This window comes from Stenella coeruleoalba (assembly GCF_951394435.1).
Source record: "Stenella coeruleoalba genome assembly, chromosome: 1".
In the NCBI taxonomy this organism is placed as follows: Eukaryota; Metazoa; Chordata; class Mammalia; order Artiodactyla; family Delphinidae; genus Stenella; species Stenella coeruleoalba.
The window spans coordinates 158,452,475-158,478,002 of record NC_137169.1 but is presented as its reverse complement, the minus strand read 5'-3'; the positions used below and the strand labels follow the sequence as shown (position 1 = coordinate 158,478,002).

At 39.1% G+C, this 25,528-nt stretch overlaps 1 protein-coding gene across 17 annotated transcripts in view; it reads left to right on the top strand.

Moving 5' to 3' along the window:
- The first annotated feature begins 741 nt into the window (after positions 1–741).
- LOC307198387 (uncharacterized protein) overlaps positions 742–25,528 on the top strand; it is a 128,983-nt gene continuing 104,196 nt past the window's right edge. For 9 of the 17 annotated variants that reach the window (XR_013831627.1, XR_013831628.1, XR_013831629.1 and 6 more), the window contains exons 1-3: positions 5,179–5,843; positions 7,811–7,901; positions 10,323–10,384. The gene's annotated coding sequence lies outside the window, so the exon portion shown is untranslated. Of the gene's footprint in view, positions 1,261–5,178; positions 5,844–7,810; positions 7,902–9,548; positions 10,385–14,527; positions 14,953–25,528 lie in introns of those variants that run through there. The other 8 variants (XM_079945277.1, XM_079945283.1, XM_079945278.1 and 5 more) reach the window with 8 other exon arrangements.

Genomic DNA, 25,528 nt, shown 5'->3' with positions numbered 1-25,528 from the left:
GTGACATGGTCTAAGCTATAGACTTGGAATTGAATGGCATCTGTTTCCATTGTTTTGTTCTCTCGAGAGCAACTAATAGAAAAAAGTGGTCAATTTGACCCTTGTGGGAGCGTGTTGCAAATCTAAACCTGTGTCCCTCATACCATAAATGAAATACATTTGTAAATTTGTAAGTGTTTTCCTTCTGTTCATTGATGCTTGAGTATAATCTCAAACTTTGGGAGCAACATTTTATACATAAGTACTTGGTTTTCTTCCTTTCTTCTTTCTCTTTCTCCTCTCTCTCTCTCTCTCTCTCTCTCTCTTTCTCCATCTTATGTAATTGGATAGAACTGGGCACCTAGGATGATGTGGTGTTACTATAGTGGGATTTAAAAAAAAAAAAACAACTCTAACTTACCCTTTTAAAAATTTCATAAATACAGGTGTCAGTGTCATTTGGAATAGTCTCTATAACAATTTCTGTCTCCACATTTACTGTGTTTCAGCAAATTTACCTAACACATGGTGAGTGGGCAATTTTTAAAGGGGCATTTTTTAAAAGAGCGGAGAGGGAAGGAATAGAGACAGGCACATACTATATTTGAAGTTACCTCCACGTGTATTTTATGTATGTATACCCATACAATTAAGAAGTCTTGGATGTTTTATCTTCAAGAATAATTCAGATAATGGATTACTTGAGTATCATAAACATTTAGGGTTTAACAGATTTGTTACATATAGACGTTGTATCATGGATTTAAAAGACCATAGCCAGCGGGCAGCGGCGGGCGGAGCGACCGAGGGGCGGCGCGGGCTGGGCGGCTGGTGCGGGGGTCCGTGCTTCTTCGCGGTGGAGGGCTGGGGTTCGCCGGAGACGCCGGGTTGCTCCGCGTTGCCAGGTTACCGAGCGCGTGCCCCGCGCCCGCTCTTCCGCCCGGGCCGCCCTCGGCGCCGCCTGAGCCGCGGTGCGGGCTGCGCGGGGCGCCGTTTCCGCGGAAGCCTGGGTCGGGCGCTGCGTGCGGGACTCTCGTCGCTCGTGGACGGGGCGCGAGCGCGCGGGGGACGTAGGACGCCGACCTGGGCCTCCCCGGCGCTCCGGCTCCGCTCAGGGCGCCCGCTCAGGGGCCTCCGGTGCGAGGCCCCCTATGTGGTCAAGATGGCGGCGCCCAGGCGGGCCGCGCCGAGGTGAGCTGGAGCCGGGCCCGGAGAGGGGCGAGTCTGCCACGCCGAGGACTTGGACCCCGGGCTGGTCTCCCGTCTCCCGGGGAGCGGCGGGTGAGTGGGCGCGGCCGCGCGTAGGTCCCTCTCGTGGGGTGGTCAGCTCTCCGTGCGTCCGCAGGCTTCTGTCGTCTGATAGTCAGATCTGGGGTGGCCCAGGTTGGAGGCGAGGGTGCTTGATTGGGGAAACCTGAGGGGTTTAAGGACTCTATTGGGATCGTTTCAGACCCCAGCAAGAAGCTGAGCAAGTTTCCTCCTGACTCTCTTCCCGGCTAAGTTTTCTCCCTTCTCTGAAGGCGCCAGCTTTTCTGAATCACCTTGTTACCCGGGGGGATACAGTTGGTGGTTCTGACCGTGGAACGTAGGACCCGGCGCGGGGAAGCCTGAGCTGGTTCTAGTTACTTTGTTTGCAAAGCACTTGTCTTGTCTTTGGAATCTTTGTGTCTGTAACCAACGTTGGGAAGAGCCAGCGTTTTCTCCTCCAAAACACCGCGAGGGGTAACTTTATACGTAAGAAACAAGTGGGCGTTCACATCCATCTCTTTTCCAACCACTGAGTTTTGGTTGTGTTTCCTTTCTTTAAGTTTGTCTCGTTCTGAAGTGATAACAAAAAAAACAAACAGAAAAAAGACCATAGCCAATTACACAAAGTATACTCTAGTCTCAGTCCTGCCATTAGTTAGCTTAAGTCATTTAATTTTTCTAGGCCTCATTTTTCTCATGTGATGTTTTTTCTTTGAAAAAGTAAAGTTTCTAGAAGTCTCTAATCTCTGTGTCATATAGTTCAGCTTGGAGAAAACCTGTTCTTATCCAAACTCCATGACATTGTATTTCCAGCTCCAACTTTGGACTTTGAGTGAGTTGGGGGCAACTTTTTAAGGATATTTTCACACAGCTTTTTTAGTTAATATCAGTCTAGCTGACTTGTCATACTCAGACTTTCTCCCATATTCTTTTACCAGTGTGTTCCTTAGTCATATATATAAAGACTGTTGTGGGAAAAATGACCTCCTGGGTCAGCTTACTGCATGGTCATCGACACAGGGCAGGGAGTAAGATTCTGTGGATTTTACAGAAGCAGATACAGGTTTCATTATCCATGTCCTCTCCCCTTTCATCTTACGAAAACAGCAGGCTTTTCTTGGAGAACTGCCAGATAATGCCATCCTGCCTCCTCACGGGCCCCGGGGATGAGTCGCCCAGGGACTGAACTCCAGTAAAGCAGGTGATTGGCTCATGGGTAGGCATCGGACCTCGGCTAAGTCTATCAGACTCCTCCCCAGGACTTTTGTCTCAGAGAGAAATGGAAGAATTGTCTTTTCTCTCTGGAATTTCTAAGCTGGGGAGATATGACTCTGGGACTCCCAGTGACCATCCAGCACAAGAAGAGACTTTCTGTAAGATAAAGTCTTGCAGAGGTAAGCAGGGCTGAGCGATGGAGAGAGAGCTGGAACCCTGCTGATACTCTGGAACTTCCAGATCCAACTGTATCTGAATATGGCTGCATCCCTGAATTTCTAGTACTTGTTTGTTGAGGTTGTTGTTGTTGTTTGGTTTTTGTTTTTAAATTTCCTTTGACTATTTTGAATTTGTTTTCAGTAATGTGCATTTGAAAGCATCATAGCTAAAAGAGCTAATTTCCTACATTAATGTCAGGTTTGCTGACTGGCATTCCTTAAGTGAAAAATCATATCCGCTATTTTCTTTAAATAAAATCCTTCTAGCTCAGGTCTGAGATATTCAAAAATCTGCCTTCTACCCCCCCTCTTTCCAACATTTACTATATCACCTTGAAGCATTTGTGACCACATCTTTCCCATCTAGACGCAGTTGAGAGAGAGAGCAAATACTTCTGATATAAACTGCAACCTCTACGCCTCCTACCTGGAAGCTTTAGAACATACTTGATTCTTGTCATTAAAGCAAATCTTGTGTTGTTGTCTCCAGGGCACAGAAGCATTTTCATGGCATAATGGAGTACAAAGTACATTAAGCCTAACTCTACTTCTCACCCTCTTTTACTTTAAATAGGCAGAAAAGAACAATCTCAAACACATTTTCCCAACAAATAAAATACATATACGATTATGTTTAGAAGACGTTTATGCAACATATAGTTAGACTGATTAATTAATGGACCTTTCGCCAATTGGCACAGTAAATATATATGTTCAATGTGCTTAATTAAAAAGAAGACAATAACATATTTTTACAGGTTAATTATCTGAGAAGAGTATTGTGCCAGCACACTTGATACTACAGTATTTCATGTTTGACAGGTAATCTTTCAATTATATTTACTGCTAAATGTTTCTTGGATCAACCTATTAAATTATAAGGTCAAAAGTAAAATGATATGAAATTACAATGATAAAGGGACACATATCCCACTTTATGAGAATAGAAGTTCTAATTTCTTTTCAATACTACTAGTAGTGACCACAGTACTAATTTGAGCCCTTACTATGAGCCACTGTGCCCATATACATTTAGTTCTTACAGTAGTTCTGCAAAGGGCATATAATAATCCACACTGTAAAGCTGAAGAAAGTGCTTCTCATAGCTGAAAGTCACATAGCTGGTGAGTGGCAAAGTCTAGATTCAAACTTAAGTCGTCTGACAATGCCCAGGTTGTTGACCACTATGTACACTGCTCAGTTGTTGCACCAATAAAGAAGTGCTTGAAATAATTATAGATTTGCCTACCCTGAAACTGCAGTGATTTAAAGACATCAAAGTTGCCAGTTGCTTAACCACATCTACTTACAGTAAGAAATTACATTTTATTTCATTTCTAAAACAAGATTAATTCTGCAGGCCCATCGAAACTTGAGCACACAAATCCTACCTGCAAATGAAAGATGCTTGTTTTCCATTATTCAACAGATGGCCCTGTACAGAGGCAATAAATATATAGTAGAATTTTCATTCAAATAAATGAGAAGAGAGGTTTCTTCTTGTCCTGATTCAGTGCCCATCATTATGGATTATGATGGCTCTTCCCAAACTTTACTTCAGTCACTCCACTCTTTCTACAAAACTCCAGTAATGGAATCCATCATTCAGATATATGTGCAAAGCGAAAGGACTGTATTAATACAGTTGCTGAAAGTCACGTTGATAGAGCACAGGAAATACATCCTAATAAATGCAACATTAATGTTTGTGTGGGCCTTGGAGTGAGGGGTAGAAGAATTTTCAGTTTAATGGAACATTTTGCCTCTTGCTATGAAAGTGTGGCTTAATAGTCTTGTAATTGGTCATTTACAGAATCCTCCATCTCTGCGTTTCATGCTTTCTTTACTCTGCAGCTGTTGATTCCTTCTCTTGTTCTGGATGGAGGATAGCAACGAAGCCACTTCAAAGGGCTCAGCCTGCCTTTTTGTGTTATTGTTTAGATGAAGATATTTCCATTTATTAAAGCACACTATTTAAACATTTTTATCATGTTTCAAACTTGACTGTGTTCTGAAGGTATGAGCACAGGCAGACATAATGGGGGATGTTTTCCAGGAGAGAACATACCCTTATCAAAGGAATTATCAGAATTTTCATGTATGGATTGAGAATCAAATTCTGGAGTTAGATCTGAATTTAAATTCATACTCACAACTTATTACCAGTCTCATCTTGATCAAACGGTTACCACACTTCTCATCAATTTCCTTATCTTTGAAAGCGGAATAAGAGAAGTATGCCTGGTGGAGTTACACATAAAGCTCATCTGATAGAATATGCATAAGGATTTTGCACAAAATATACATGGAAATATTTTAGCACCGAGTTTAGCATGCGATTCGTCTTCAATACATTTAAGAGCTATTATTTTATTATTATTATGCTATCATTAAATATCACTATTACTTAAATGTCATTATTGCTAAAATTGCTGTAAAACTACCGCAATAACACATGATGAATTCCCCTCTTCTGTTTCCTTTGTTTAAATGGAAAATATGTATATAAATCTAGACAGAGAACACTTTAGTGATCCTATTCAGTGGAGTGAGAATTTCCATGGCACTGATTAAAACAAATCCTGAATTGCATGGACTTAAGATAGCAGAGAGGGGCTTCCCTGGTGGCGCAGTGGTTGAGAGTTTGTGAGCTGATCTGGGAAGATCCCGCATGCTGCGGAGCGGCTGGGCCTGTGAGCCATGGCTGCTGAGCCTGCGCGTCCGGAGCCTGTGCTCTGCAACGGGAGAGGCCGCAACAGTGAGAAGCCTGCGTACCGCAAAGAAAAAAAAAAAAAAAGATAGCAGAGCGGCTAAGAGATTTGAAGTTAGACATCCCCAAGTGTGAATTCTACTGTGACCCTCTTCTAGCTCTAGAACCTTGAAGAAGTTGCTTAAACTTTCTGAGCTTTACTACTAGTTTCCTCATCTGTATCTTTTTCAGGACTGTTTATCAAGCATCTTCCTGTTCTCTATGCTTGGACGTATCAATGAATAAATTAGACAAGAGCCTTTGCCTGCGTGCTCCTTCTTGCATGCTTTCTCCCTCCTTACACTCTCGTGTGGAAACGGATGTTATAAATAAATTCTATGCTTTGTCACAAGTTGATGGGTGCTACGGGATAAGGAAAAGGATGTGAAGCTCCCTGAAGAGGCTTGGGTTGGGAGTGCTGGAGGAGTGTACAGGTAGGTTCTGATTTTAAATAGGGTAGTCAGGGTGGATTTTATAAGTTGACATTTGAGCAAAGACTTGAAGTGAGGGAGTTGTCAGAATGTATGATGGGGAGACCACTCCCTGGGAGCAAGAATAACCAGTCCCAAAACTCTAAGGCAGAAATATGCCGGGCAGCTTGGAGGAATATCAAGGAGGCCACCCTGGCTGACTTAGCCAGTGGGGAGGAAGAGACAGCAGGAGGGCTGGAGGTCGGATATGTGATGGGATGGATTGGGTAAGTCCTGGGAGGCCATCACATGCATTGTGTCTTTTACTCTAAATGTAGGCAGCCAGGGGCAGGATTTTAGCCAAGGTGTGGCATGAACTGTCTCTTGTTTGAAAAGCGTAACTCTATCTGTGGCCTTGAGGATGTGGGGAGAGAGTGGAGTCAGGGAGAATCTCGGGAGGTGGCCACAGGATCCTCGAGGTCTATGTTGGTGGCCTGCACCAGGCTGCTAGCGGCTGGTAATTCTCAGAAGTGGCACATTGGGAAGGTTGTGACAGCATTTTGTGGTAGATTGAATGCAAGAATGGAAAGGAAGAGGGGGTCAAGGGTGAATTCGAGATTTAGGGCCTGGGGAACTGGAAAGGTGTGGTTACTGTCACCTAAGATGGAAAAAGTTTGGGGTAGAGCATGTTTGGGGGATTAAAGACCAGTTTTGGAGGTATAAGATTTGAGATGTTTTCGTGACGTCCAAGTAGAGATGCTGAGTACACAGTTGGATACACAAGTCTGCAGTTCTGAAGAAAGGTCTAAACTAGAGATACACTTTAATACAATGGAGATATTAAGAATAATTACATGGAAGCGCTATTTTAAAGATAAAATGAAGTAATGCAATTAGCACTCTGTCTTCTCAAAACATTTAATAACTGTTAGCTAAAATAATTACCTGAAATGAAAAAATACCTATAGTTTGTTTTGTTGTTTGCAGTAAAAGTGAATAAAATGTCACAATTATTTTAACAGTATTTGTGACACAGTAGTTTTAGTTAAGACACCATGACTACAAACATTTACAGTAAACCTTTCAGTCTCCTACTTTTCACTCTGATAGGGTACTTGGAACCATATTTTGTAAGGTTTAAGTTAGTTGTCATAGGGTACCTCTTTAATTAGAAGTAATTCTGAACTGTCTAGTTCCATGCAGTTTTATATACATATATGTATAATTATTATTTTATGATTTATCAAACTCAGTTGAAAATTTGCATCAGTGATATACATTAGAATTTAAGCATTTACCCAGGTATTCAAGGAAAAAAATGTACTTGTCTTGTAATTTCCATAGGGGTACTTACTTTCACATCTTCCCTTCACTTTGCAATTGAAAACATGGCAGGGGAAATATTATCTTACTGGTCTTTGAGTTTCCCTTAGCTATCTGCAAGTCCTTAAACAGCCTTTGTGGCTTAACCAAAATTCTCTTCCATCTTCATTCCGCTAACAGATATTGGTCTAAGCATGTACTTACACTAAAAAATGCATGACCACGTTGTCTCTACACATCTATAATTTTATGATAACACTATCATTATGTAAGCTGTACTTTAATTGTAATTATAACAGATTTTATGTCAACACACATCCATTTCTAGTGTTCATCTGGTGTTCAAGGGGAGAGCAGCATGTCGTAAATTTTATCAAAATATAACATCTGAAGAATAGAACAGAGGGTAATTGTGTAATTCTGTATTCACTCTAATTAAGTTCAGTGGAGTTGGCATAATAGAATTAAGATGAAAAAAAAAAAAAAAGACATCGAGGTACCATGGCTCCCTCTCCTAACACACCCTTTTCGTATCCGAGAGCAGAGACTCAGCACCTTTCTGTACAGAAATGGAGACAGGAAGAGGCCAGAGGATGAATGACAGGCACGAATGAGGTGGAACTTTGAAGAGCAACATGGAAATGAAATACTTCTTTTGTATTTGGTAGGTGGGGAAAATGTACCAGCGTGTATGCCTACTGGGACCACGTTTTCCAGAACAGTTAAGCCCAGTGTCAACTATGCTGTCCCACCTTCCTCGTAAGTAGGAACATACTGTTACTTGAATCTTTGCTTCCTGTTTCTTGATACCTGGTTGAGAAGATTATGACAGGAACTGCATCTTGTTAGCAAATACACTGTTTTGAAATGATTGACACTTACTGAAGAGTGGCAACTCCAAGCTTGCTCTCTCTTGATCTTGGACTATTTAAGTCTGGAGTGCAGGAGTGGGTTATGGGGAAAGACCATTGGAATTCTTATGTCTTCAGCATAATGGTTATAGCATAATGGTTAGGAGTGTAGGTGCTGGTTCAAATCTCTGCTTTCCACTTGCTAACCATATGAGCTTGGGCAATTTACCTGATTACCTGAACCTCAATACTCCTGCCTATAAAATGATGTTAATAATATTTCATCCCCATAGACTTGTTTTCAATGTTAAAATGAAGTCACTTACACCAAGCACTTAATACAGTGCCTAGAGCATAGTAAAGTCTATTATTATTACTATTACTACTACTACTACTATTATTATTATTACTGTCACGATGCCAGGTGCTATTTTTCCTATGCCTTATTCCATTATCTTCTGCCCTGTCCCCCCATTTCTGTCTTGTTTCTGTACAAGGGTAGGTTTGTCACAGAGCATTTTCTTTCCCTAGTGTCTGACTCTTAGTCATCAAGGTGACTGGTCCACGACCTGGCATTCATTGCTGCTCATTGAAGCAACCCATTTTGAGAAGGGGAGTTGGATATTGATGCCAAGTTGGGTCAAGGAGAGAGAATTTTCTCTCTTCTGCACTCAGCTAAGTGAAATATTCAGGCCTCAGGAGGAGAATCAGGCAAAGGGCAACATGCTTAATTTCATACCTTAGTGATTAAGAACAAGTCAGACAGGCTGGATTTGAACTCATTTCCATCATGTACTGACAACAGGATCTTAGGTGCTTTTGTAACCCGTCTGAGGCTCAGTCAACATCTGAAAGAGACGAATAACATTATCAGGACCTAGCATATAGCCTCGTTGTAATAAGTGAGTAAATCCTTTTAAAACGTTCAGCACGTTGTTTGGCATATAAACACTTAATAAAATTTAGCTTCTTTGACTACTACCGCTGCTAATATTATTAAGTAGCTGAGCAGATCCGAGGCCCATTTTTTTCTTAGATTGCACATAATCATTTGGACAACCAGCTCACATTGATCAACCGTTGCTTATATATAAACCCCCATGAACCCAAAGGTGCTTTAACTCTCGCCCAGTCAGAGCCTGTTCTGGGGGCAGAAGCAGCACCGGCACTACCCCCGTCATCTTTGCCTTTATTGTCACTACACTCGCCTGCCGTACTGAGCACTTTCTGTTTGCCAGGCGCCAAATTTAGCCCTGCGTATGCACTATATCATGTAGTTCTCACACTCAGGTGGGAGACATTAGCATCATCCCCAATTTTCAGATAAAGACGCCGAGGTGTTGGAAAGGTAAGAAACTTGACCCACAGCAAGAGATGGAGCCGGAGTATTCAAACCCTTCTCTCTGACCTCAAGAACCCTTAAATATTAGCATACTACTACATGACATCCTGGTAAGAAAATCTGCTTCCAGCCACTCTGGTGAGAGTAGAAATGATTCTCAGTCCCCACATTCCTCTATGGCCCATGCCACCCTAGCCTCAGGACTAGGGGGGAAAGGAAGTGATCTCTTCAAAGAGCAGCCAAAGGGAACCTACTCCCTTCTGCCTTTTCGTAATCAACTAACCAATATTTTATTTCCTTCTTAAGAGTCCCCACATGTTCCTTTTGGTACTTAGCTTGGCCTTTTAGAATTCTGACATTCTGTACATGACTCATCCACTGTATTTCATGTTAATTTATTGAGGTCAAGTATAGGGTCTTACTCATCCTGAAGTCCAGTTATCCCCTGTCACATCTAACTCTGTTCTTTTCTTCTTGTAGGACATCTGCAGGTATTTATTTGAATTTTGTTGAATTGTTCTCATCAATAGTACATTAGAAGTTATACAGAAAGTGCCTTCTTATAAGGAAAACCATCTAAATAGATTTCTAGCTCTTTACTTTTTATAGCACTATTGTAGAGATTATAGATCTCCAGGTAATATTTTTTAGATTGAGTTCTTCATATCATCTTATTTTTACATATAATGATAAATCTGAATTTTCCCTATCAAACCTCCGAGACTTCACTGGCTTGTAACTTAGCTTGTTGATTATGTGTTGTTGACTTTTCCATTTACAATGATATTTGATCCTGGTAAGGATGGGGCTGGGTGGGAAGGTACATCTTAGGGCCATAAATTGGTTTTGTAGAGAACTAACGTAAAGATCTAAAGTCTCATATTTCTGCAGAACTCATGAATCATTTTATTATAATTCCATTCATTCAGGGAGTATAAAACCATTTTCAAATTGTTATTCCTAATTTGTTCATCTTCTCTTCCTTAGTCTTAGTGAGAAGAGAGCAGGCTGAATGGAAGAAAGTCATTATGACCACTGGGGCCACTAAGGTAGGCATCAGTCCCAGAGTTTTGTTTTCATCTCTCCGCTATTAATATTGGCTAATGTCTTGAGTGCTTACTTGGTGCAAATTACTTAGCCGACCATGGCAAATGGGTTGTGTCATTTCATCCCCTGATAGTCATACAATTAATGTATGTATTATTATGATATCCCATAATGCATACATGGAACAGAGCCTCAGAAGTAGTTATTTGCTCACGAAAATATGGTAGATGTGGAACTTGGACTCAGGTCTGATAGACTCCTAAATCACTCCTAGTGATTTTTACCACTAAATTAAAGTTGTATACCTCTGGAGAGTAGAAAGTTTCTAAAATTTCCTCAACTCTAACGTTTTATAATTAAATTTTTGTCTGATGGCAAGCTTAACAGTTAAGATGGGTAGGAAGGAATGCCAGCCGTTGAATGGAATTTCCCTCAAATAAGCCTGTTTTATGACACCAGTTCACTCATTCATTCACTCAGCATGTATTGAATGTTTGCTCTGTGCAAAGGCATTTTAGGCATCACAGTGGAGTGAGCGCCCCTTCCATAGACTCTCCTGCAGCACTCAGAGAAGTCTTGGACTGGTTTGCCTGTTATGGAATGGGGCTTGGTGATAGAAGCCTGGTTTGTCCTCCACTGATAAAACTAAGACATACTCATATTAGTTTATAGGCGTCTTGAAGCCGTGGGATAGTAACACACATGAATCTTACCATTTTTGCCTGGGATTAATGATATAAAGGCTTTGGATTTGGGTATGGAAAATGGGTGCAATTATGGGCGTGTTGGTTCTACATATATATGGACATCACGTGTCATCAGCCTGCAGCTACCTGCCATTCCTCACTACTCCTTCTTTTCACAAACCAAACAAGTACCTTCTTATCTCTCCTGTGGATAAGCTCTTGACAGTGGCACTAGGGCCTCCCTCAATAAGTACATCATTGGCTAAACCAGTGGTTTCTCAGATATGCTCATTGAACAACCCTTAAGGTGGATTGACATTCCACTGCCTAGAATAGAATATGGTGTTCTTTAGGAATCGGGGGGAAAAAATAGGCCACCAGATGTACTTTCTTTAATTTAAATTGTATATCTATCTATCTGTCTATCTATCTATATATATATGAACAATTGTTATATATGTGTATGTATACTTGTTCATATATATGAATGATTTAAAATGGAAGAGATATATATATACACACACATATATATTTGTGTATATTTAAATTTTGGCTTCTGTTAGCAAGTAGTAAATTAAATTATTAGCAGATCCATACTGCAGGGAAATAACCAATCAGATTTCATTCAATAGCTTGCTTTTTTGTAGATTTATGGTTGTGATTTTATATTTGCAGGCATGTTCGCTGAAGAAAATATTTCTACCACTTTACACAAAATTAAATTCATTTAATACCAATGCGGCATGTCTCAAATGTCTTAATACAGTTTTAGTCTTTAATCGCATCAGAAGTATGAAATTAGAAACATACCCCAAAATCATTTGAAGATATAATTACTTTCATTTCCCTTATACTTTTGAGACTTTTGAAAAATAAGTATTTAGTTGTACTTATCTCTTTCTGTCTAAGGATAGCAAACACTGAAACACAGTTCTTTTTAAAAGTCAATATTAAAAATATATTGTCCAAGATGATCAAAACTAAGGAAGTGGCAAAGAAATTCAAAAATTTAAACTTTCAAAGGGTGCTTTTTTTGTGAATGTGTAGTACTTGTTCTTCTGAAGGAATTAATCTTTTTAAAAATTTAATTAACTTATTTTTTATTGAAGTATACTTGATTTACAGCGTTGTGTTAATTACTGCTGTACAGCAAAGTGACTCTGTTATACATATGTATACACATTCTTTTTCATATTCTTTTCCATTATGGTTTATCACAGGATATTGAATATAGTTCCCTGTGCTATATAGTAGGACCTTGTTGTTTAGCCAATCTATATATACCAGTTTGCATCTGCTAATCCCAAACTCCCAGTTCATCCCTCTCCCACCTGCTTCCCCCTTGGCAGCCACCAGTCTATTCTCTATGCCTCTGATTCTGTTTCTGTTTCATAGATAGGTTCATTTGTGTCATATTTTAGATTCCACATATAAGTGGTATCATGGTATTTGTCTTTCTCTTTCTGACTTACTTTGCTTAGTATGATAATCTCTAGCTGCATCCATGTTGCTGCTGCAAATGGCATTATTTCATTCTTTTTTTATGGCTGAGTAGTATTTCATTGTATATATGTACCACATCGTCTTTATCCATTCATCTGTTGATGGACATTTAGGTTGTTTCCATGTCTTGGCTATTGTGAATATTGCTGCTGTGAAGATCAGGGTGAATGTGTCTTTTTGAATTATAGTTTGGTCTGGATATACGCCCAGGAGTGGGATTGCTGGATCATATGGTAGGTCTATTTTTAGTTTTCTGAGGAACCTCCATACTGTTTTCCACAGTGGCTGCACCAACTTACATTCCCACCAACAGTGTTGTAGGAGGGTTCCCTTTTCTGCACACCCTCTCCAGCATATGTTATTTGTAGACTTTTTAATGATGGCCATTCTGACTGGTGTGAGGTGGTACCTCATGGTAGTTTTGATTTGCATTTCTTTAATAATTGGCAGTGTTGAGCATCTTTTCATGTGCCTATTGGCCATCTGTATTTCTTCTTTGGAGAAATGTCTCTTTAAGTCTTCTGCCTATTTTTTTGATTGGGTTGTTTGCTTTTATTGTCATCAAGTTGTATGAGCTGTTTGTATATTTTGGAAATTAAGCCCTTGCTGGTCGCATCATTTGCAAATATTTTCTCCCCTTCTGTAGGTTGTCTTTTCATTTTGTTTATGGTTTCCTTTGCTGTGCAAAAGCTTGTAAGTTTGATTCGGTCCCCTTTGTTTATTTTCATTTTTATTTCTATTGTCTTGGGAGACTGACCTAAGAAAACATTGGTATGATTTATGTCAGAGAATATTTTGCCTGTGTTCTCTTTTAGAAGTTTTATGGTGTCATGTCTTATGTTTAAGTCTTTAAGACATTTTGAGTTTATTTTCGTGTATGGTGAAAGGATGTGTTCTAACTTCACTGGTTTATATAAGGCTGTCCAACTTTACCAACACCACTTGCGGAAGAGACTGTCTCTTTAACTGAGGTGTGTGAGTTTATTTCTGGGCTCCGTATTCTGTTCCATTGATCCATATGTCTGCTTTTGTGCCAATACCACGCTGTTTTGATTACTGTGACTTTGGAGTACTGTCTGAGTCTGGGGTGGCTATGCCTCCAACGTTGTTCTTTTTCTTCAGGATTGCTTTGGCAATTGTGGGTCTTTTATGGTTCTGTATGAATTTTAGGATTATTTGTTCTAATTGCGTGAAAAATGTCATGGGTAATTTGATAGGGATCGCATTAAATCTGTAGATTGCTTTGGGTAGTATGAGCATTTTAACAATATTAATTCCTCCAACCCAAGAACATGAGATGTCTTTCCATTTCTTTGAATCATCTTCACTTTCCTTTATTAATGTCTTACAGTTGTCAGCGTATAAGTCTTTTGCTTTCTTGGTGAGGTTTATTCCTAAGTATTTTATTTTTGGGGTTGTGATTTTAAAAGGCATTGTTTTTTTACATTCCCTTTCCGATATTTCATTGTTGGTATAAAGAAATGCAACCAATTTCTGTATGTTAATCTTGTATTCTGCTACCTTGCTGAATTCGTTTATCAGTTGTAGTAGTTTTCATGTAGAGTCTTTAGGGTTTTCTCTATATAGTATCATATCATCTGCATCTAATGACAATTTTACCTCTTCCTGAAGGAATTAATCTTGAAGTTCTACTAAGACTTTTGGGACACCTGTTTTAATGAGCCACTACTTCCTGCCTGAGGTTGCACTATGCACCAGAGATTCTAGAATTAGCATAATAAAACTAATAATGCAAACAACAGCAACAAATCTTCACAAACCTTCCTTGCAAGGAAGTAGAGTCCACTGGAAAAACAGACAAGTGAAACACACATTCAAAATGGCAGTGATTCTCAAACATTTATGTGCTGAAACATCATGCAATTACTAGACCCCTTCTCCAGCTGGTCAGGTGTAAGGTCCTGTAACTCTGTTTTTGGTGAATGCCTCCAGTAGAGTCTGAGACAGATGTTCTCAGTTGTCGTCAACCTTTAGTGTGCATCAGATTTGCCTGAGAATATTGTTAAAACACAGATTGCTGGGCTCCAGTGCCAGAGTTCTAACCAGTTCCCAGGTGTGGCTGATATTGCTGGCCCAGGGACCACATTTTGAGAACCACCTTTCAAAACTCTGCAGTATGCGGTTGTGTGTGTTGTGAATGAGACGGGCCCAGAGAACCAAAGGAGGGCAAAGGGACTCTGCCCTAAATTAGTCAAAGGTAACAATAGCAGCTAGAATTGATTGACCCAAGAAAAACTTATAAGAACTTTACCTGCATTTGCTCATTTAATCCTTTCAGTAAGGTACATAGGTGCTACTTAGTGTTCCTCTTTTACAGGGGTGTCCAGAGAAGGTAACTACTTTGCCCACGTCCTAAACTGGTAAGTAACAGATTAAGAATTCAAGTCTAGGAAGTCTGATTCCAGAGCCCACACCTCTACCCTTTCTGCATGTAGAGAGGAGTAAAGGGTTGTCAGTGAAGCCTTCCTGGGGGCCCTGGCCTCTGAGTGTAGATAGAAGGATGAGTGGACATAAAGATCATTATTTGTGTGTGGTGGGGGTAGGGGAGGAAGTATGAGGGCTTCCAGAAGAGCCCGCCCTCCCCATACATCTGCTGCAAGCAAGTCTGATGATCAGGAGTCCGGAACATGAGTATGACTATGGGATACTGAGAAGGGTTCTAGAACCCTGAGGTTAGAGTTCCGGATCAGTTAGTAGGTAACAGAAAGTGAATGAGTGATATTTACCTTACTTTCCACGGGTAGCAGGAAGTTTAGAGATAGTCCCTCTAGCGTTAGTCCAGCTGCTGAAGGGCATCACCAGGGGACTGGGTTGCTTCACTCTTCCAGCTTCCACATCTCTAGCACGTCCACATAGCTTCAGAGTGACCCCAGAATCTCCAATAGTGTTCCAACAATTTGGGCAGGAAGAAAGAAAAGGAAAAAAAAAAGAAATTAAGTAAGAAAAAAAAGGAAGTGTCTAACTCAGAGAGCAAATTTTTTACCACAGATGGTCAGCAGACTTGCACTTAGATCTCATCAGCTCGGATTTTAAACTGGCCACCTTAGCCTTAAGGATAATGGGGTCTCCTAAACCAGGGCTCTGTTAGTAAGGAATAAGGAGAGAGTGGTACTGATTAGCAGTGCCTGCTGTCCCAAACAAATATTATCCCCAAACTATTTTTTTTTATCCTATATTTTACTTTAAAGAATGGAGGGGAAACATTATGTATCTGTAAATAGCCTTTTAGAAAGGGTACAATTATATAGTTATACAACCCCCTGGAGGGCTCCTTTCTTCTAAAATCTCTTTAAAAACTGTTCAAGGTTAAGGACATTTTTATCTTAATTTAGTAACTTGCAGTCGATTATCTTGGAATGACATCCTCTCTCTGCAGATGTTCTGTCAGGCTTTAGAAAATTCTAGAAGTGGACAGAGAAGTGTTATGGTACATGTATTTGCAATATGCACGTCTTTGAAATGAAATCCATTTAGGGACCAAAAGGCATTTCATGTCTTTGCTATACATTTTCACATATTTGCCTTTCCAGAATTCCTTTGAGCAAATCTGTTAGATGTAACCCATCCGTTTCTCCCATCTGAATTCTTTATTACTAAACATTCTTCAGTATGCTCTCACTCCCCTCTGTCAAAGGCGTTTCTCTGGGTCCTCACCCTTCTCATCTCATATGCGAATGCGTATCTTAAACTGAAGCAACAGTCTGCTATGACTTCTCCATAACTTGAAGAACCCGTCTTTGTGGGAAAAAAAGTAGACTTACTAACTTAAAAGGTAAAATGCGCGCAATGTTTCTGAGAATTAAAAACTAAGATAAAAACATAAGCAATGGAAAAAACTTACAGTGGATCCTTTTCAAAGACTATTTTACAGAGAAGGCAACTGAGGTTTAAAGAAAAAATGCGTTAGTTAAACACTAAATAATGAACCTTAAACCTCAGTGGAGCAACACATGGACAGTTCATTTCTCACTCACTCAGGAGTGTAGTATGGACTTTGGTGGTCTGAGGGTCAGTTTTCTGCTCAGTTATTCAGGGACCCACCACCTTCATCAAGTGGCTCTACGTTTGTCCTAAAAAGGAAAGGAGAGAGGAAGCTGCAAGCTACAATTATCAACTCGTTATCCTTCAGACATAAACTCTTCAGGTCACCTCTGGTCACATTCTTTGGGATAGAACCATACCCAGATGCAAGCGGAGATGGAGAATGTTGTTCCTATCTTGGTCCTAGTGATGCCTCTACAGGCTGGAGGAGCTGATTAAAGTGTAGTCAACAGCTTGTTGTTTCTGCCACAATGAGTGATTAGCCTAAGACTGTGGATTAATTATGTGTGTGTGTCACATATACATATAATACACACAAACATATATATGTGTGTGTATATATACATTTTTTAGCATGAGTTGACACATGGGGCTTCTGCCGTATCAAAAGAGTACAAACTGCCTCTTGTTGCTTTTTCTTAATTGAAGTTGACTACTACTATCTATTTCCCTTCATTTTGCTATCTCCCCCCCACCCCCGCGCCTTTCAGTATTATGTGAAAATTCTGAAAGAAAGAATTTCAAAGTTTCCAGTGCTTTTAAAGGTAATAGAATACTCAGACCTTAACAATTTTCCTGTGTGAAACGTTTGCCAGACTAAAATAGTTAACTTATGAAAAGTAAATTTAGATTGATACAAAAGAGAAAATAAGCTGATTTTTTTTTTTTTTTTACACAAATACCCTGAGCCAGGGTGGAAAATAAATGGAAAACTGGAGGAATTTAGATCCTTTTGTTGTAAATTTAAATATGTTTAATTGTAAAAATAATACAGGCTCGTTGCAGAAACTCCAAAATTGAAAGGATTTAAAGAAAAAAGGAAAAATAACTCAAAATCCCATTTCTGATAAATCATCTCTGTAACATTTTTGAGGGTATCTTTTGAAACTTTTTTGTGACGGGGTGCATATAAATACAATGCAAGTATAAAATACCTTTAATTATTATATCAAACTACAAAACAGTTCTATAACATTTTTATTTAGTAATATAAGTATGATTACTCATCACCTAATAAAAATCTGCAGCATCATTTTTAATGGTTGAACAGCATTCTATTATTTATTTAACCAGTCCCTACTGTTCAACATTTAGATTATTCCTGTTTTGCTTTGCTAAACAATGAGACAAGCATCCTTGTTCATATGTCTTTGAGCATTTGTTTATTTCCTTAGAACGGACTTCTAGAACTTGAATGGCTGGTTGTCAGTTCTGGTACATACTGACATATTGTCTTCCAGAAAGGTTACCGTGCTTTTTATTTCTACCAAGAATTTAACATCCAGTGTGGTTTCTTACACACACTCATCAGTACCAGTATTATCAATATCAATACCAGTATTATCAAGTTTTTTAAAACTTTGTCATTCTAGTCAGTAAAATATGACACCTGAATTATTTTATTTGTATTTCTTTGATAATAATAGCAAGGTTGAACATATTTTCGTATCTTTATTGGCTGTTAATACTTTTTAGTTTGTGACTTTATGACATCCATTTTTCATCGATGTATAACAACCTTTTATATATCAGTGTGTTTATTTTGTTGTTTGTTGTCAATGCAATTTTTTTCTCTTTATTAATTTTTATTTTGTGTGTGTTGAACTTCTTTAATACTGTCAAGTCTATTCAAAAACCCTTTAATGAACACAACAAATGTGGAAAATCAGTCATTCTCCTGCATTTTGTAATCAATTTATTTCCTTTTGGGCAGTATGGAAATGTAAGTTCTTATTTCATCTTATGGTTGGAAAGAATCTGTTCCCTCGGAAAGGGATTATAGTCTCCATGATGCAGTAATGGGAGATTTTATAGGGTAGGCAGGGTCTACAGAAGAAAAAACCCTAAATCACACTCCATTGGTGGTTGCCTTATTTATAAAAATGGCATTTGAGGTTGTGTGACTGCCATTAGGCAAGCAAAATTAATTTTTAGCATGAAGTACTCCTATCAGCAAGAACAGCCTAGGATAGGCTAGCAGTAAGAAGTGAGGGGTTATGGGATTGGGGCATAGCCTCTGTTTCCTCCAATGCAGCTGGAAATTTAAACTCTGGGGCTCCTGCTTGATCCAATCAGCCCAGCTAGTATGTGTTGCCAGGTAGGGTGAATAGACTCAGAAGTACAAGAGCTCATCCTTGGTCCCCTCTGGAAATGAGCAGAGAATACTGTGTCAAGCAGAGGTGATCAGTCCATGGTCTGGAGACTTGGATCTCCTCACATAGTCCTTAAAGTCAGGGTGAGACAAAATGCCAATACAAATTATATTGATGACAGTATCAATGAGGTGACATTGAGTCCTTTGACCTAACGTGTGTCTGCAGTATGCCATCCATTAGTAAATGGGCAAAGCCATTTGACAGATCTATCTGATACAATGAATGAATCTGACACTCATATTTTGAAAAACTGAAACTGTATCCATTTGTCAAGAACAGTGGCTACTTGTTCTGCTTTATTCCCCCTGGTAGAACTAGGTAACATTGCAGGCAGTAAGACGTTCCGGCATTTCACCCTGGAGTAGCCCCAAAACTGAAGAAGCTGTCTTATCAGTAGTTAGCTCCTTGTCACCAAGAATATTAAAGTAGATTTGTATGATTAGCAAATTAAAGAGACTGTAGTGCCTACCGCTACTGTATTCACTAAGGCACCCAAGTTATTCTAAAGAAATCCTAATAATACATCAGGACCGTTTTGAATATTTTTATTCGACTAGCCGTAATCTTCTAGTTATAACATCCATCACCATTTTGACCACTGAAACTTGGCCTTCTTTTCTTACAGCCTAGCCCTGTGGTCTTGGGCTAATCAGTAACCTGCTTAGATACAATTTTCTTCTCTATGAAATAGAAACAATATTATATGCTTTGAAGGACTGCAGGAAGATGAGCTGTAATGTTTATCAAGTGCCTAGTAAGTAGCCTGGCCCATAATAAATACTTGGCTAATTGTAGATGTTAGTTTCATTTTTAGTTTTATTTCCAAACATTGCTCTTTACTTTTGGAACTCTAAAATTTGTTTTGAGAGTGGAGGACTTGTTGTTTGGATTCCTCCAACACTCTCTGTATATTCTGTACTTCTATCCCTACATCATTTATATTAATGGAATAAATGATCTTTGGTCTGGTGATTCCAAGGTGACGAGGAGCTAAGTGGAGGTTCAGTATACACCTGGAAGTATGGATTTTCATGCCCAGTGCAAATGTGGGAAAGGCATTATTCCCACATTATAAAGGGGGTAAAGACCTCCAACTTGAGGAGACTGTGGGTTGAGAGATGAGAGATTTACAGGTACTGTGTTTATCCTACAGGGTACCACAGGGGCTTTTATGTTCTGTAGCAAGAATTTGCACCTTATACCCTTGTAGTTAGAAGTAAAGCATACCACATAACTAATATCTAGTAAGCATTAGAGTTAGAATAAATACCATTTATTTAACGTTTCCTTTGTGTTAAGCATTTTACAGTTACAACATATGGATGGATACTATATTGTAATGGTTAAGAGTGTAGTTTTTTGAGCTGGATAATCCTGGATTGGAGTCTCATCTTTATTACCTCTTTTTTTTTCTGTTTTATTGAGGTATAATTGACAAAATTGTAAGATAGTCAAAGAGTATATCATGATGATTTGATATACATATGCGTTGCAAAAGGATCCTTCCCATCACGTTAATTAATACATCTAACAGCTCATGACACCTTTTTCCTTTTTTTCTTTTTTTGGTGAGAACACTTAAGTTCTATTCTCTCAGAAAATGTTAGTTATACAATACAGTATTATTGACTGTAGTAACTATGTTATACAGTAGCTCCTCAGACCTTATTCATCCTGCAGCCGAAAGTTTGTACCCTTTTACCAGTCTTCCCCTCTTTTCCCCACCCACACCCCAGCCCCTGGCAACCAGTTTTCTACTCTTGTTTCTATGAGTGTGGCTTTTTTTCTTTTTAGATTCCATATATAAATGATATCATTCGTATTTATCCTGTCTGGCTTATTTCATCAGCATAATGCACTCCTGTTTCATCTATATTATCACAAATGAAAGGATCTCCTTCATTTTTTAAGGCTGAATAATATTCCATTACCTCTTAAATGAGTGACTTTTGGTACATTGTTTACACTTTCTAAGCCTCAGGGTTTCTTTTCTTCTGTTAAAAAAAAAAAAATATATATATATATATATATGTGTGTATATATATATATATATACACACTAACAGGTTATTTTCTGATATGTGGAATGTTTGTTGAATCAACAAATAATTAGTTGAGATCATAAATGTGACACTTAGCACTGTATTAACATTTATTAATACTCTCCCTGTTAATTTCTACAATAAATTGTATAATAAGTAACAATAATAATAGTACTACTAGTAGTTTTAGAAAATGCATAGGATGTGCCAGGCATCATATACTGTACTACCCTTCTTCATGTGTACCACAACTTACATGTGGATATCATCTTCCTCGTTGTTTCCTTTAAAGAAAATTGAAGCTCAGCAAGATTGAGTAGCTTGCTCCAGATGTGAACTCAGGTCTGAATCACTCCACATATAGGTTCTTAATGACTCCATGTCTTTAATTCCGCATCTGCATTTGTTTGTTGTTGTTGTTTTTAACTTTCCAAGCATCTGATCTGAAATTCCTTTCTCTTTGGGGAATTTTCCACTTTGTGGGTCTTGGTGAGAAACAGAGCCTTCCTCTCGTTATACAAGCTGAACATGTCAGATACACTGTTTACTCACATGCTCAGTCTCCCTTACAGATGGAAAACAGTCGGGCGACCTCGGGTTGGCCAACTGCACCCCTCTCTTGGATTTTGAATGACAAATAAATGATGTAAAGAAGCAAGGCCAGCAGTGCTGGGTCAACCTCCTGTTTCCTGTTCCTGCTTGGTAGCAAGGCCAGCTGGGACTTATAACATCACTTTGGCCTGATCCTATAATTGCAATAGCATAGCCTTGGCTTTCGGTTGTTTAATCTGCTTCTAGTTACTGAGACCTAACCATAAACTTCCAAAAGTTTCCTTTTCTGCTCAAATTAGCCGTATCTGGTTCCTGATGATTACAAATAAGACCTTTCCTGATATACAATGGTGACCTACTTATCCAGGCAGATGTAACATCGTCCTGGCAGGGACAGAGGGCAGGCAAGTTCCTTGAACAGCTGAACAAGAAGAAAAAGACCTAAGAAGGAAGAACTGAAGCCAGTTCTGCTTGTGTTATAATTCTACCCGCAGCTGCCTCTGTTTCACAGACCACATGCTAAGGACCGTGTCCCTTCCGCTGTAACAGACGAGCAAAGTAGACCCAGGCCTTCCAACCCAGAGACCAGCTGAGCTGTACCGTGGACAATCTAGGATGTGAAAGACTTCACTCAATGTCTTTGTCACTTGACACATTGTTCCTCTCTTTGGGAAGTAGCTTCTTTGTGTGACAAGAATATGCTAAACCAACACTTAAGTGGACACAGGTGAAAGATGCCAAAATTAGCTACAGAAAAAAAGGCGTAAAGACTTGTATTTTCTGTTATTTGAAGGTGTTAAGACCCCACGTAGAATATGAGTCCTTTAAAGGAAAGTTGTGAATGGCCCAGGGAATGTTGAATTTCCATGTGGCAATATGTTCTTGATCGGTCATGATGATGATGATGGTAGCATCAGTAGCATTTATCAGTGTTTCCTGGGTGAGAGGCACTTTATCCTAATGACCTTTTATCCCCATGACGACCCTGTGAAGGAGGAAATACTGTTTCAGCATCTTCAGGGTTTTTCTTTCTTTTTTTCTTTTTAATCAGGAATTTATCCTAGATCACAGTTGGGTGGTAGAACGACCAGAACTGGACACTAGCCTTTCCTGAATTCCCAGAGTGTGATCTTAGCAGTTGTATTGCCTGATGCAGAGCCATGTAAATGTTGCCAAAGCAATGAAACGTGTACCTATTTCTAACAGATTCTAACTCAGAAGCTCTGGGGTTAAGTGCAGAGTTGTCGAGTGTGATCGTCTTTACAGACAGTAGACAACTTAAGAGAAGTTGTTTAAAAGTATATTTGCATATTGCACTACACTGTCATATCTGTGATTGGTTAGCTATTGAGTAACTAACACAAATCCCAATCCCATCTCTAATCTCATTCATCTCTTGTATGATATTTGACCTAATTGAGGCAGTTTTTTTTTGTGTTCTTTCCCACAAACACACATCGAACATCCAAAACATGCTTACCATTTGTGAGCATATTCTCTTAGTTATTTAGGAGTTGAGTAAGAGTGAGAGAGAAGGGCTTCCCTGGCGGTGTAGTGGTTGAGTGTTCTGCCTGCCGATGCAGGGGACGCGGGTTCGTGCCCCAGTCTGGGAAGATCCCACATGCTGCGGAGCGGCTGGGCCTGTGAGCCATGGCTGCTGAGCTTGCGCGTCCGGAGCCTGTGCTCCGCAACGGGAGAGGCCACAACAGTGAGGGGCCCGCGTACGGCAAAAAAAAAAAAAAAAAAAAAAGAAAGAAAAAGAAAAAAAAGAGTGAGAGAGAAAAAGACACATAAATATGAAATACGGTCATCATTTTTTTAATATCCTTTATGTTGTTAATCCCTCTTAAAAATTACTGCCATTCACTCATTTGTATTATTTGGGGTATAGCAGTTTATTCGCACAGCATTTTTACATATGGCTTATCATTTGTATTCTATTTTAATAACACTAATAATTATAGACTATTGACAAACTCATCAGACCCTACATATTTATTTCAAAATCATGAAAATAAGGTGGAAAATGAGGTGTAAAGTGGAAAATCTATGTGTGTGTTTTCATTGGTGGAATGAGGAGCTACCTGAATATCACTCCTTTAGCTTTTCCTTCAAATGGTGCACTTTTTCCTCCATGCATAGGAGTCACTTCCATTAGGTAAACAGTAGTCTTGAGGGCAAACCTCAGAAGTAGAAACAGGAGAACTTTTCAGTTATGGTAAAATCAAACATATTTTTCTTCAGTAGTGAAAAAAAAATTCTTCATGAGAAGTTCAACCACCATGAGTTCCATGGTGAATAACTTTCCCCTTATAGATGCAACTTCCCCCAGAATTCTGAGAAATGTCGGTAGTAGAGAGGGGTGTTGCATACACCTGTTTCATTTCCCTCTGACTTTTCCTTCTCCTTTCTCTATTGACATTAAAATCTATGGTGAAAGCACATAGTAAGCAGTCTAGGACAATTGATATGACATTTGATCTAAATCTCCAAAGTCTATTTTAGATGGGGATGCTATGAGAGTCACAGGAGGGGAAAAAATCTAGAATTATTCTTATGTGATCAAATGTTCTAAAATAACAAAAGCAAATCTTATTTCTAGCTAATAAAATAGCATTCCTTCTATGATGTCATATTATGGCAGAAAAGAAATATATGCGTCTATTTCCTTCTATATTAAAACTGCTAAGGAGTGGGGACCGATGAACTAAATCAATTGTTTTGGGTTCAGGTTGTAGTTTTTAGTAGCCATCCTTCTTAGCAAGTTTTCAGAAGCAAATGTAGTTGGTTTACTATCACCACTAAATGTGCAATTGTGTAGATTTGTGGAAAAAAGTATTATCAAATATATATACTTTAAAATGACTTGTGTAAATTTATCTATTCATATTATTATTCTCCCCAAGTAAATCAAAATCTACTATATACTATGTTTTTCTTCTATAGCTTAATAGGGGAATGTATGTTGAAACTTATTCAAATATTTATTAGGTGTCTACTAAGTGCCAGGCACTCTACTAGGCAGTAGAGATGTTGTATTAGAGGTGGAAAATGTCCTTGACCTCCAGAACTGATACTCTTGTAAGAGAAATACTGGGTCAAACTAAGTCAACAGTTTCTTTGCTACAGAGCTTTTTACGAGTCTTGTGAATTATGAGTCTCTGATAAGGAGATGTAGTGGACAACAGATCCCAAATTTATTTGAAATCTTTTCCTTCATGGACTGTCTCATAGGATTTATGATCCACTGAACACACCTGGAGAGACACTAGTATTCTGCAGTGGTTAGTTAATTGTTTTCTATTAAACAACTATATACTGAATCCATGATATTATTATCTGGATTTTTTGGAGGATACAATGATGTACATGGCCACTGTGATGATAAGGGGGTCCAGTTTAGTTAAGAAGAGAAACCACAGGAGTTATAACTTAATGTAACAAAGAAATACACACACATATACATATATTTATATGTAAATTACTATTTATCTAGTATACAATGTCTTCTGAAGAAGATAGAGTTTTTTGTAACTTGGGATCTCACAGGAGGTTTCACAGAGAAAGTAGACCCTGAGCTGGGCAGAATTTCAGTAAGTTAATTTGGTTCTGACCGTACGATAAAATCAGGTATCTGCACTGGTCAATCTGACCTTGATGGAACAGCATTCCATTTGCAGGGAATAGTGTGATCAAACATGCAGTGGTGGAGATTGCCAGCTTGTAATATTCCAGTACCTGGAAAGTGTTGGAACATCTGCTTTCTCCACGGTCTAGAAAAGTGAATCTCGAGTGAAATGCACGTATAATGGAGGCCAGTGCTCTTTGCTTTGTACACTGCTTTGATTCTACAACATGCAACAATGTAGTGATCCGTTTCATTTTGTCATTATTCGAGAGGGTTCTTAGTAACAGGAGTGGAAAAGGAAGACCTCTCTTCCTGTGTTTCTGCCCCATGCTCTTAAGCCAGAAAAGGTACCAACATCACTGACCTGACCTTGTCTCAGGTATCTATCAGGATCTACTAGAATCATTCTAGTGAAAGGTAACTAGACGTCCAAAGGACTTAAAAGATACACTATAACCTTTGTATACTTTATATACCTGGTGAAACAAAAATGTCACCTGAGTGGTCCCCTTCCCTAG